Below are 14,090 nucleotides of genomic sequence, written 5' to 3'. Positions count from 1 at the left end.
TTGCGGCGGGGTGGGGGGTGGGATTGTCCAATATTGAAGGGGGGTGCAAATTCCATCTCAGGATTGAACAACAGAACCAGGGAAGGAAAGGAGGAGAAGGATAGAGAGAGAAAAATGAGAGAAGAAGAAAGAGCAAGAGAATGGGAACGAACACAGATAAATGTGGGACGAAGAGAGAGGAGAGAAAAATACAAAAGAAGAGGCTGTCAGTAAGAGAGAGAGAGAGAGAGAGAGAGAAAGGTTGAGAGGGAGAGAGAGATGTAGTGTGATACAGACAGAGGGTGAGAGACAGAGGCAAAGAGAGAGATAGGGAGAGAAAAGAGGAAAAATCAGACAGATATAAGCACGTGCTAAGGAAAGATATGGTGAGATTTAACAATTGATATTCACCATTCCGGTTGGTCTAAGCTCTCACGATGGTCTCTCACACTCTTTCTCTCCCATTCAGGACAGACTCTACTCCAGGGGCTTGCTTTTGAGATTCAACCATTCCCCACACTCTCACACACAGAGACAGACAGAAACCCACAGAAACTCACCCCCTGCTCAGTGCACACAGTGAAAGTTGAGTAGGTTAGGATAGCTTTCATTAGAAAAAAGGAGATTGAGGGGAGACCTGATTGAGGTCTACAAAATTATGAAGGAGATAGACAGGGTAGACAGAGATAAGCTTTTTCCCAGAGTGAAGGATTCAATAACGAGAAGTCACGCCTTCAAGGTGAGAGGGGAAAAGTTAAATGGGGATACACGCGGCAAGGACTTCACACAGAGCGTGGTGGGTGTCTGGAACACGTTGCCAGCAGAGGTAGTAGAGGCAGGCACAGTGGTTTCATTGAAGATGCGTCTGGACAGATGTATGAGTAGGTGGGGAGCAGAGGGAGACAGATGCTTCGGAAATGGGTGACAGGTTTAGGCAGAGGCTTTGGATTGGCTCAGGATTGGAGGGCCGAAGGGCCTGTTCCTGGGCTGTAAATGTTTTTGTTCTTTGTTCTTTGAAGGGAAAATAGCTGCCAGAACCTGTTTGAAATATTCCCAAGTCTCTCACTGAAAGCCCCCTCTCTGCTCAAGTCCCAGTTCATCCAGTCAGCTCCCAGCTTCCTCTACCCAGGGCATACCTCCCTCAGGGATGGAGCACAGCCAGAGTCACCTCAATGGGATTAGAGGGGGGAGGGAGTAAGGGAACGAGGAGGTGTGAGAGAATGCAGCAGGTAAACAGTTTCATCCAGTCTGCCTTTGTCTACTCCTGCTTTGCATTTTATTGTCTTGGAATAACAAACAAATGTATTTTCAAACTGATCAAATTCCTTTGTCTTTGTGGTTTCCTATTGATCAATGTGACAAATCTCAACTTGCGATTGCCAGGAATCTAACCCAGGTCACCTGCTTGGAAGACAGCTACACTAACCACGATAGCACCATCACCGTGCACTTTACCACAACACAGTCCCCAAACATAGTTAAAACGACCTTTATTGTGACAAATCAAACAGAGTTCATATTGATTCACTGAAAGTGATATTGGGTCAGCTGACGATAGCTTATATGAAGAGGTAGATTTGAAGGAGCATCTGAAATCGGAGAGCGAGCTGGGTCATTGGGTGGGTACAGAGAGGGATCCAGAAATCCCTCTGGTTGGGCTTGGATTCCCCTGGCAACGCATCAGCTGGTTCGTGGAAAGGAACAAATAAAGAAACGGGATGATGTCAGTGAACTGGTTTAGTCCAGACTGCCTTTGTCTCCTCCTGCTTTGCATTTTATTGTTTTAGAAAGAAAGCCACATGTATTCACAAACTGATCAAATTCCTTTGCTTTTTGGGGAATCCTGTTGATCAATGAGAAAATCTCAAAGTGCGATTGCCAGGAACCAACACGAGGAATTGAATGGAAACAAAGTAAATTATTGTTGAAAATAAAGGTGCAAATAAAGACACAGAATCTTTACAATATTTTATTTCCTTTTTCAACAGGAAACTTCTCGTTTTTTAAAAAAATTGTCCAGATGTGTAGCTCAGAGAATTCAGTGAGGAAGAGTGGACAGGAGCCTGTCGTTACATTTCCCTCTCTGGCCTGCAGTGAACGATTACACCTTCCTCCACATCATTTATTTTTCTAACCTCTTCACTCACTGAGAACGGATTATTTGGGGTAAATGTAGCTTTTGTGTATATTTGGTTTTGCTTTTGTTGTCCCACTTCCTACTAATTGTTGCTGATTACTAACAGCCCTTTACACTGACTTTACCCCTCCAGTCTCTGTCATTTTGCCCCTCAGATGGAGCCAGTCCTTGCCCATGAGGAAAGGAGTGTTATCATGTTGCTGCTCCTCCTTCTCCTTTCGGTCCATTCCTCACGTGGACTCCTTGTTCCATTATCTGCTGCACCTAATGTTGGCTCTGAGTTACTTGGATTGATTCACCAATTGAATTATTGTTCTAACTGGATATGTCATGGCATACTTTAACTGGTCTCTGAAATGTTTCTGTGTCACCACATAAATAAGGGCATTTGTGCAGCAATTTAAGTTCCTCAGCATATATCCAATCTGTACAAAGAGACCAAAAGAAACATCATCCAAGGAATAACCGGCATTAAAGAAATATAAAATATGCAACAACCAGAGAAGTATGAAGCTGGCAGACATGGCAAAGAGTAAAATCACAGAATTCTTCCTGCTCTCTACCTCTGGATCATTCTCTGTTTTTCTCTGACTTCTCAGTTCCTTCCGCACCTTAATGGCCTCGAAGATATGTCTGACAGTCAGAATGTTGATAAAGAGAATAAAAGAGAATGGGAACATTGGTGTTAAAAAAGTCTCAAAATATCTAAAACCTATCCACCGAGGGTCATTATAATAACTAGACCTGGTATAACAGTACCATGGAACATTGTTGATCATCTTTCCAGGGTAATACACAAAGGAGTTGGGAATGTTCTTTAACCAAAAGAAGATGCAGATTGTTGCTAGAACCCTGGTTGCAGTTTTCCCTGTGCAATACTTAGTTTTCATCTCATGTAAACAAATGGCGACAAATCGATCAAAGGAAAAAGCAATGGTGAACCACACAGAACAATCAATGTTCAAGCGGTTGAGGGCATAGATAACACCACAAACAGGAGTGATTTGCAGGAAACACAGTGGATAATAATACTGTCAAAATTGGTGAAGGATGATATAAAAAACAATGAACAGTAGATCTGACGTTGTCATGGCAACAAGATAGCGAGTGCTGCACATAGAAAGACCACATTTGCCCCGAGCTAAGATTACAATCACCACGAGACTAACTGTAAGAGAAAGGAAAAAATAGATTTGAAGTCACTAATGAAACATTCTCTGTGCGTGAGCCCAGACTGTAAGTAATGACACAAAGATAATTGTTGTTCCATGTTATATGAAGTTTAAAGAATCTCTCTCAATGAATCATTTGCTCTTTTAAAGGACATAGGGAAGAACATGAGCAGCAGATTACTCACAGAAACACAGTCACATACTCAGGATGTTTTGGGTCATCAGCAGTCGATTTCGCCTGCTCCTCAGATGCAATCTTGCCTGTTGTGCCTTTTCCAGCACATCGCCCTATCAGCAGTCCCCATTATTTCCTAATTCCTAATGACCTGCTGAACCCACCCATTACACTGTTGTATCTGGGCTCCCATTTGGAGCGAGCTGCCTGAACAAGATCCACCAACACAATCCCTTTCCATCAAGGAATGGGAAACACCAGGTGTCACTGCGAGGTGGGTTATTACAAACCCATCTGACCGATAGCAGGCTGTGAACTACCACAGAGAGAGGGTGGTCTTCCGAAACCCTTTCTAGACCAGCCAGGGCCGGTGCTCAGCCAAACTCCATCAATGTGGCCTCAGTGTAAACCCATCCTGCACAGTATAGAGAAACACACAATGCTGCACATTACTGAGGAGCCTCTGAACTGACAAACTACTCACTTTAAACTCAGTCAGTGAGGACACTAATGTCAGACATCAGGATTTGCCTTGCTCGGTGGAAATATAATAAGTTACCAGTTATCTGTAGAAATAAGGATGATTCAATGCCGTGGTTTATATAAGTTGTTCCAACGCTTACCAGGAACACCAACAGCAACAAGGATGGTCTCGTACATTCTACCGATTCTTTGAGAAGATGCATTTCGTTGTTTGTGACACAACCTTTCCCTTCCTGCTGCTGGCAATCTGTTGGAATTGGAGAATTCTCTCGGAGATGGAGCTGACACAGTTCCAGAGACTTTGTTTTATATTGTGTGGTATCTCCACTGGGAAACCATGATTACATCTCCAAACTTTTTCATATCAGTTTGAACAAACAAGTTACGACAGCAGGTTTATTTTAATGATGTGTTAGCATTGAGATTTACAGATTCAAATATCCCAAAGGCTGGATTGATCTAATCCTGTTAAGTCTCAAACATTCACGTTTTCAAGTAACAGTATTTGCAATATTTCACTCACTATCAATCCTATCCATATGTAAATACCTTTTCATTTTCTTTTCAGTGATGACCTTCGTTCTGCTGAGGTTATTCAGTCGTTCAATGCCTCATGCTGTTGAAGTTTTTGAGGGCTGTTCTCCTGCCCACTGTTATCCCACAGCTTTCCTTGTTAATACAACTGACTTGGGAAATTCTCTCTGTGAATGAGCACTCTAATACAGAACATGAAGCTGATACCGACCACACCTACAGCTGGAAATTCCACTCGGTCACATTTTCTCAAAACAAAGACAAAAATAATCAGAACCTTCAGTTCCAAATCACAGAATGATGACATCATGCAGGATAGAGATGGCCCTTTGCTCCATTGAGCTTGTATCTCTAAACTCACACTCAAAGCTACTCAGGGCTGGACAATGGGAAGCCTTCAAACATGAGATAATGAGAGTCCAGAGACAGTATGTTCCTGTTTGGGTGAAAGGCAAGGCTGGTAGGTGCAGGGAATACTGGGTGACTTGAGAAATTGAGGTTTTATTTGAGAAAAAGAAGGAAGCATATGTCAGGTATCGGCAGCAGAGAACAAGTGAATCCTGATTAGAGTATAAATGCAGTAGGAATATACTTAAGAGGAGAATCAGGAAGGCAAAAACGGAACATGAGATAGCACTGGCAAATCGGGTTAAGGAGAATCCAAACAGATTCAATAAATACATTCAGGATATAAGATTAACTGGGGAGAGAACAGTGCCCCTCAAAGATCAGCAAGGCAGCCTATGTGTGGAACCACAGGAGATGGGGAGATACTAAACAAATATTTTGCATCAGTGTTTACTGTGGAGAAGGTCATGTAAGATATAGAATGTGGGGAAAGAGATGGTGACATCTTAAAAAATGTTCATGTTACAGTGGACATCTCAAAATGCATAAAGATAGATAAATCCCAGGACCTGATCAGGTGTACCCTAGAAATCAGCGAGAAGCAAGTAAAGTGATTGCTGGGCCCCTTGCTGAGATATTTGTATCATCGATAGTCACAGGTGAGGTACTGGAAGGCTGAATGTTGGCTAAGGGGGTGCCACTATTTAAGAACGGTGGTAAGGAAAAGCCAGGGATCTATAGACCAGTGAGCCTGATTGATGGTGGAAAAGTTGATGCAGTCAATCCTATGGGATAGGGTTTACATATATTTGGAAAGGCAAGGACTGTTTAGGGATAGTGGGCATGACTCTGTGCGTGTGAAGAGGATTGATGAGGGTAGAGCAGTGGCTGTGATCTACATGAACGTCAGTAAGGCATTCAACAAGGGAATTCACAGTGGACTGGTTAGCAAAATTAGAGATCATGGAATGCAGGGAGAACTAGCTATTTGGATGCAGAACTGGCTCAAAGATAGCAAACAGAGGTTGTTGATGGAGGGTTGCTTTTCAGACTGGAGGCCTGTGATCCATGGTGATCCAAGGATCAGTGCTGGGTCCATTGCTTTTCATCATGTTACATTGGACATCTCAAGATGCATAAAGACAGATAAATCCCAGGACTTGATCAGGTGTCCCCTAGAAATCAGTGAGAAGCAAGTAAAGTCAGAAGCAAGTTGGGGTGGCACAATGGTTAGCACTGCTGCCTCACAGCACCAGAGACCTGGGTTCAATTCCTGCCTCAGGCAACTGTCTGTGTGGAGTTTGCACATTCTCCCCGTAACTACGTGGGTTTCCTCCAGGTGCTCCGGTTTCCTCCCACAATCCAAAGATGTGCAGGTTAGGTGAATTGGCCATGCTAAATTGCCTGTAGTGTTGGGTGAAGGGGTAAATGTAGGGGAATGTGCCTGGGTGGGTTGCTTTTCGGAGGGTCGGTGTGGACTTGTTGGGCTGAAGGGCCTGTTACCACACTCTAAGGAATCTAATCTAATCATTTCCATAAATGATTTGGAATTGAAAATAGCAGATATAGTCTGTAAGTTTGCAGATGACACCAAAATTGGAGGTTACCTCAGAGTACACAGATGTTCAGATGGGTCAATAGGCCAAGGAGTAGCAGATGGAGTTTAATTTAGATAAATGTGAGGTGCTGTATTTTGAAAAGACAAATCAGAGCAGGAGTTATACACTAATGGGTTTGTTGCTGAACCTCCTTCCAAGGCCCTAAAGGAGCCTTCCACATCCATCAAAGTTTTACCTGCACATTCACCAATATCATTTATTGTATCCGTTGCTCCCGATGCGGTCTCCTCTATACTGGGGAGACAGGACGCCTCCTAGCAGAGCACTTTAGGCAACATCTCCGGGACACCCGCACCAATCAACCACACTGCCCTGTGGCCCAACATTTCAACTCCCCTTCCCACTCTGCCGAGGACATGGAGGTCCTGGGCCTCCTTCACCGCCACTCCCTCACCACCAGACGCCTGGAGGAAGAACACCTCATCTTCCGCCTCGGAACACTTCAACCCCAGGGCATCAATGTGAACTTCAACAGTTTCCTCATTTCCCCTTCCCCCACCTCACCCCAGTTCTGAACTTCCAGCTCAGCACTGTCCCCATGACTTGTCCTACCTGCCTATCTTCTTTTCCACCTATCCACTCCACCCTCCCCCCCGCCCCTGATCTATCACCTTCATCCCCTCCCCCACTCACCTATTGTACTCTATGCTACTTTCTCCCCACCCCCACCCTCCTCTCATTTATATCTCCATAAAACCCTTGTCAATTGTTGTTAACACCCATCTGGTTCTCTAATGCCCTTCAGGGATTAGGGCTGTCCTTGTCTTATCTGGGCTACATGTGACTCCATACCCGCAGCAATTGGTGCGGTGGGTGGAGGTCAGCCATCTAAGCTCCAGGCCCTCACAACAGGAGGTCCTCAAGATTGTGTCCTAGCCCTAACTATCTTTAGTGAATGTGCAACTGACCTTCCCTCAGGCAGAATGTCATGAGTCCGAGGGTTCTCTAATACTCACACAATGTTCAGCAGCATTCTTCCCTCCTCAGATACTGAAGCACTCCATGTGGCTCTGCAACAAGATCCTGGCAACTTCAGCTCCTCGGAAACGGTGTTAGGGAAGTGGAGCCGGAGGTGGATGAACTTCGGATCATTCAGGAGGCTGAGAGAGTAATTGAGAGGAGTTACAGGGAGGTAGTGACACCTCAGGTACAGGGGAAAGGTAGATTACAGTCAGGAGACAGAAAGGAACAGGCAGACGGTGCAGAGTTCCCCTGTGGCCATTCCCCTCAATAACAAGCATACTGTTTTGGTTACTGCTGGGGAGTGACAACTTACCAGGGCTAAGCAATGGGGCACAGGTCTCTGGCACAGAATCTGTCCCTGTGGTTCAGAAAGGAAGGATTAGAAAAAAGGAGACTGAGGGGGGACCTGATTGAGGGTATGAACGGTATAGCCAGGGTCGATAGAGATAAGCTTTTTCCCAGGGTACAGGATTCAGTAATGAGAGGTCACGCTTTCAAGGTGAAAGGTGAAAAGTTTAAGGGGGGATACACACGGCAAGTACTTTACACGGAAGATGGTAGGTGTCTGGAATGCATTGCCAGCAGCGGTAGTACAGGCAGGTATGTTAGATTCATTTAAGATGCGACTGGACAGATGCATGAGTAGGTGGGGAGCAGAGGGATACAGATGCTTAGGAATTGGGCGACAGGTTTAGACAGTAGGTTTGAGTTGGCTCAGGCTTGGAGGGCTGAAGGGCCTGTTCTTGGGCTGCAAATTTTCTTGGCTCTTTGTTGTTTGAAGTGAAAGAGGAGCAGAGCATTAGTCATTGGGGACTTCACAGTGAGGGGACAGATAGGAGATTCTGTAGGAACGAGAGCGAATCAGGGTTGATGTACTGCCTCCCAAGTGCCAGGGTTCATGACGTCTCAGATCGTGTTTTCGGGATTCTTGAGGTGGAGGGGGAACAGCCCCAACTCATGGTCCACATTGGCACCAATGACATGGGTAGGACAAAGGATGGGGTTTTAAAGCAGATATTCAGGGAGTTAGGGCGGAAGTTTAGAGCTGGAACAATCAGAGATGTCAACTCTGGTTTGTTACCTATGCCACATGCTGGCAAGGAATAGGGAGCGAGAAGAGTTGAAGATGTGGTTACAGGGATGGTGCAGGAGGGAGGGATTTAGATACCTGGATAATTGGGGCTTATTCTGGGGTAGATGCATCGTCTACAAACAGGATGGTCTACACCTGAACCAGAGAGATACTCTAACCTGGGGGCAGGTTTGCTAATGCTCTTTGGGAGGGTTTAAACTAATTCAGCAGGAGATGGGAACCTGAATTGTACCATCAGTGCACAGGAGGTTGAGAGCAATGAGGTCCTGAATAGGGTTTCAAGGTTGCAGGAATACAGCGGCAGGCAGCAAGTTGGTTTCAAGTGTGTCTATTTCAATGCCAGGAGCATCCAGAATAAGGTGGGTGACCTTGCAGCATGGGTTGGGACTTCGATGTTGTGGCCATTTCAAAGACCTGGATTGAGCAGGGACAGGAATGATTGTTGCAAGTTCCAGGGTTTAGATGTTTCCCTGGGAAGGTGGTAAAAGAGACAGAGGTGTGGCTATGTTTGTTAAGGACAGTGTTATGGTGGCAGAAAGGACATTTGATGAGGACTGGTCCACTGAGGTAGAATGGGCTGAGGTTAGAAACAGGAAAGCAGAGGTCATGCTGTTGGGAGTTTTCTGTAGGCTTCCAGAGATATAGAGGAAAGGATTGCAAAGATGATTCTGGATAGGAGAGAAAATAACAGGGTCGTTGTTCTGGGGGTCTTCACCTTTCCAAATATTGACTGGTAACACTGTAGTTTGAGTACTTTAGATGGGTCAGTTTTTGTCCAACGTGTGCAGGAGCATTTCCTGACACAGTATATCGACAGGCCAACAAGGGGCGAGGCACATTGGATTTGGTACTGGGTCACGAACCCAGGCAGATGTTTGATTTGCAGGTAGGTGAGCACTTTGGTGATAGTGACCACAATTAGGTTACGTTTACTTTAGTGATGGAAAGGGACAGGGATATATCGCAGGGAAAGTGATATAGTTGGGGGAAAGGCAATTATGCTGTGATTTGGCAAGATTTAGGATGCATAGGATGGGAAGGAAACTGCAGAGGATGGGCACAATTGAAATGTGGAGCTTTTTCAAGGATCAGCTACTACATGTCCTTGATAAGTATGTACCTGTCAGACAGCGAGGAGGTGGTGGAACAAGGGAACCATGGTTTAGTAAAGAAGTTGTATCTGTTGTTAAGAGGAAGAAGGAGGCTTACGTAAAGATGAGACATGAAGGTTCAGTTCGGTGCTTGAGCCTAAATTAGCCAGGAAGGACCAAAAGAGAAAGCAAAGAAGGGCCAGGAGGGGACATGAGAAGTCTTTGGCAGGTCGCACCAAGGAAAACCTTAAAGCTTTCTATCAGTACATCAGGAATAAAAAATAGAACTAAAGTAAGATTAGGACCAGTCAAGGACAATAATGGGAAGTTGTGTGTGAAGTCTGAGGAGATAGGAGAGGCACTAAATGAATATGTTGCATTCGCATTCACACTGGAAAAAGACAATGTTGTTGAGGAGAATACTGAGATCCAGATTATTAGACAAGACGGGATTGAGGTTCATAAAAAGGAAGTGTTAGCAATTCTGGAAAGTGTGAAAATAAATAAGTCCCCTGGGTTGAAGGGGATTTATCCTAGGATTCTCTGGGAAGCCAGGGAGGAGATTGCAGAGACTTTGATCTTTATGTCATCATTGTCTACAGGAATGGTGCCAGAAGACTGGAGGACAGTAAAAGTTGTCCCTTGTTCAAGAAGGGGAGTAGAGACAACCCTGGTAATTATAGACCAGTGAGCCTTACTTTGATTGTGGATAAAGTGTTGGAAAAAGTTATAAGAGTTCAGATTTATGATCATCCTTCAATCATCCAGAAAGGATGAAGTTGATTAGGGCTAGTCAACATGGTTTTGTGAAGGGTAGATCGTGCCTCACAAACTTTATTCAGTTCTTTGAGAAGCAGCAGATTGGGTGGTCAATGTGGTGGATATTGGTTTCAGTCAGGCTTTTGATAAGGGTCTTCATGATAGACTATTGCACAAAATACGGAGACATGGGATTGAGGGCGATTTAGCTTTTTACATCAGAAATTGGCGAGCTGTAAGGGTGGTGGTTGATGGGAAATTTTATCCTGGAGTTCAGTGACTAGTGGTGTACCACAAGGATCTATTTTTTGTTCACTGGTGTTTGTCATTTTCAAAAAAATTTGGATGAGGATGTAGAAGGATGGGTTCATTAAATTTGCGGATGACACCAGGTCAATGGAGTTGTGGACAGTGCAGAAAGATGCTGCAGGTTACAAAGAGACAAAGATAAGCTGCAGAGCTGGGCTGAGAGGTGGCAAATGGAGTTTAATGCAGAAAAGTGTGAGGTGATTCACTTTGGAAGGAGGAACAGGAATACGGAATACTGGGTTAAAGGCAAGATCCTTGGTGGTGTGGTGAGCATAGAGATCTTGGTGTCCATGGACATAGATCCCTGAAAGTTGCCACCCAGGTTGATAGGGTTGTTAAGAAAGCGCATAGTGTGTTAGCTTTTATTAGTAGAGGGATTGAGTTTCAGAGCCATGAGGTCATATTGCAGCTGTACAAGACTCTGGTGCGGCCGCACTTGGCATACTGCATACAGTTCTGGTATTAAAAGTAGGATGTGGAAACATTGGAAAGGATGCAGAGAAGATTTATCAGGATGTTGCCTAGTATAGAGAGATGGTCTTATGAGGGAAGGCTGAGGGACTTGAGGCTGTTTTTGTTAGAGAGAAGAAGGTTGAGAGGTGACTTCATAGAGACATACAAATGATCAGAGGATTAGATAGGGTGGACAGTGAGAGCCCTTTTCCTTATATGGAGATGGCTGATATGAAGGGACAGAGCTTTACTGTCAGAGGTAGTTTCCTTACTCAGAGAGTAGTCAGGGCATGTAGTAGACTTGCCAACTTTAAGAACATTTAAATGGTCATTGGATAAACAAATGGATGATAATGGAATGGTGTAGGTTAGATGGGCTTGAGATTGGTTTCACAGGTCAGCACAACATCGAAGGGACTGTCCTGCACTGTCATGTTCTATGTTATATGTTCCAGGCCTGGGCTGACAAATGGCAATTAACATCCGTGCCACACAAATGCAAAACAATTATCACCTCCAAGAAGAGATCACATAAATAACGCCTTTTGACATTCAAGGATTTGTGTTGCTGAATCCCCCACAATCAACAAGCTGGGAGTTCCCATTGAGCTGAAAATGAAATGGGTTTACAATGTAAGTACTGTGGATACAAGAGCAGCTCAGGGGGCAGGAACACTGCAGTGAGGGATGTACCTCATGGCTCCAAAAGCCTCTCCACCATCTTCAAGGCACACGTCAGGAGTGTGATGGAATACTCCCCACTTGCCTGGATGGAAATATCTCCAAGATCCCTCAAGAAATGGGATCCCAGCATGACCAAGCTGCCATATAAAAGCACAATGTTGCAGACACTCAAATGCCGACATGAAATCAGAAAGTGCTGGAGAAATTCAGCAAATCTGGCAACACTTTTGGAGAGACACATAAAGTTAAACTTTTGAGTCCAATATCACCCTCCTACAGAACAGTGCTGACAAGGTGTCATGTCGGACTAGAAACATTCATTCTCTTTCTCTCTTCATAGTTACACTAGGCCTGCTGAGTTTCTCCAACATTTTCTCTTTTACGATGAAGTATCCAGTTTGATCGGCACCATATCTACAAACATTGTCATTCCACCACCAGTGTTCATTGGTAGCACTGAGTATCATTGACAATACACATTGCAGAGACTCACCTTCAACATCTATGACCACTACCTTCCTAAAGACAAAGGCAGGAGATGCATGAGAACACCATGACCTGCATGTTCCCTTCCAAGCCACTCACCATCCTGACTTGGGTATATATTCCTTCAGTAAAATCGCCATAGTCCCCGTGGACCATAGGGCTGCTCTCTCATTAGTGAGAAACAACTGGCTGTGAGTTTAACCTGAGGGTCACCGTGCCTCAGGGGAACGGTGAGGTTGGGAAGGTAGGACCTTCATGATGATCTCAGCCAGTGTGGGGATTGAATCTGTGATGTTAACATAGAACATACTATAATACAGCATTGTACAGGCCCTTTAGCCTTCGATGTTGTGCCAACCATTTACCTGACTCTATTGTTCTCTCCTCTATGTGCCTATCCAAGAGTTGCTTAAATTGTACAAAATACAGAGGCATGGGATTGAGGGTGTTTCAGCAGTTTGGATCAGAAGGTGGCTAGTTGAAAGAAGACACAGGGTGATGGCTGGTGGGAAATGTTCACCCTGGAGTTCGTTACTAGTGGTGTATCACAAGGATTTGTTTTGGGTCCACTGCTGTTTGTCATTTTTATAAATGACCTAGGTGAGGGTGTAGAAGGATGGGTTAGTACATTTGTGGATGACAATAAGGTCAGTGGAGTTGTGGATAGTGTTGAAGGATGTTGCAGTCTACAGAGGGACATAGATAAACTGCAGAGCTGAGCTGAGAGGTGGCAAATGGAGTTTAATGTGGAAAAGTGTGAGATGATTCACTTTGGAAGGAGGAACAAGAATACAGAGTACTGGGCTAATGGTAAGATTCTTGGTAGTGTAGATGAGCAGAGAGATCTCAACGTCCAGGTACATAGATCCCTGAAAGTTGCCACCCAGTTTGATAAGGTTGAGGCTCTTTTTGTTCGAGAGAAGAAGGCTGAGAGATGACGTAATTGTGAGATACAGATAATCACAGAGTTAGATAGGGTGGACAGTGAGAGCTTTTTCCTCAGATGGTGATGGCTTGCACGAGGGGACATAGCTTTAAATTGAGGGGTGATAGATATAGGACAGATGTCAGAGGTAGTTTCTTTACACAGTGTATAGTTGGGGCAGGTCGTGTCTCACAAACCTTATTGAATTCTTTGAGAAGGTGACCAAGGAAGTGGACGAGGGTAAAGCAGTAGATGTGGTGTACATGGATTTTAGCAAGGCGTTCGATAAGGTACCCTATAGCAGGCTAATGCAAAAACTACGGAGGTATGGCATTGAGGGTGCATTAGAGGTTTGGATTAGGAATTGGCTGGCGGGAAGGAGACAGAGGGTAGTAGTTGATGGTATAGGTTCATCTTGGAGCGCAGTTACTAGCGGTGTTCCACAAGGATCTGTTTTGGACCATTGCTGTTTGTCATTTTTATAAATGACCTGAAGGAGGGGCTTGAAGGCTAGGTGAGCAAGTTTGCGGATGACACAAAAGTCGGTGGAGTTGTGAACAGCGAAGAAGGATGTGGCAGGTTACAGCGCAATATAGATAAGTTGCAGAGCTGGGCAGTAAAGTGGCAAATGGAATTCAATGTAGCTAAGTGTGAAGTCATTCACTTTGGTAGGAGTAACAAGAAGATGGATTACTGGGCTAATGGTAGACTACTTGGTAGTGTGGATGAGCAGAGGGATCTTGGTGTCCATGTACACAGATCTTTGAAAGTTGCCACCTAGGTAAATAGTGCTGTGAAGAAGGCATATGGTGGACTGGGCTTTATTGGTAGAGGAATTGAGTTCCGGAGTCCTGAGGTCATGTTGCAGTTGTATAAGACT

The sequence above is a fragment of the Chiloscyllium punctatum genome, chromosome 29 (assembly GCF_047496795.1).
Source record: "Chiloscyllium punctatum isolate Juve2018m chromosome 29, sChiPun1.3, whole genome shotgun sequence".
Classification (NCBI taxonomy): Eukaryota; Metazoa; Chordata; class Chondrichthyes; order Orectolobiformes; family Hemiscylliidae; genus Chiloscyllium; species Chiloscyllium punctatum.
This window is presented reverse-complemented; position numbering follows the sequence as displayed.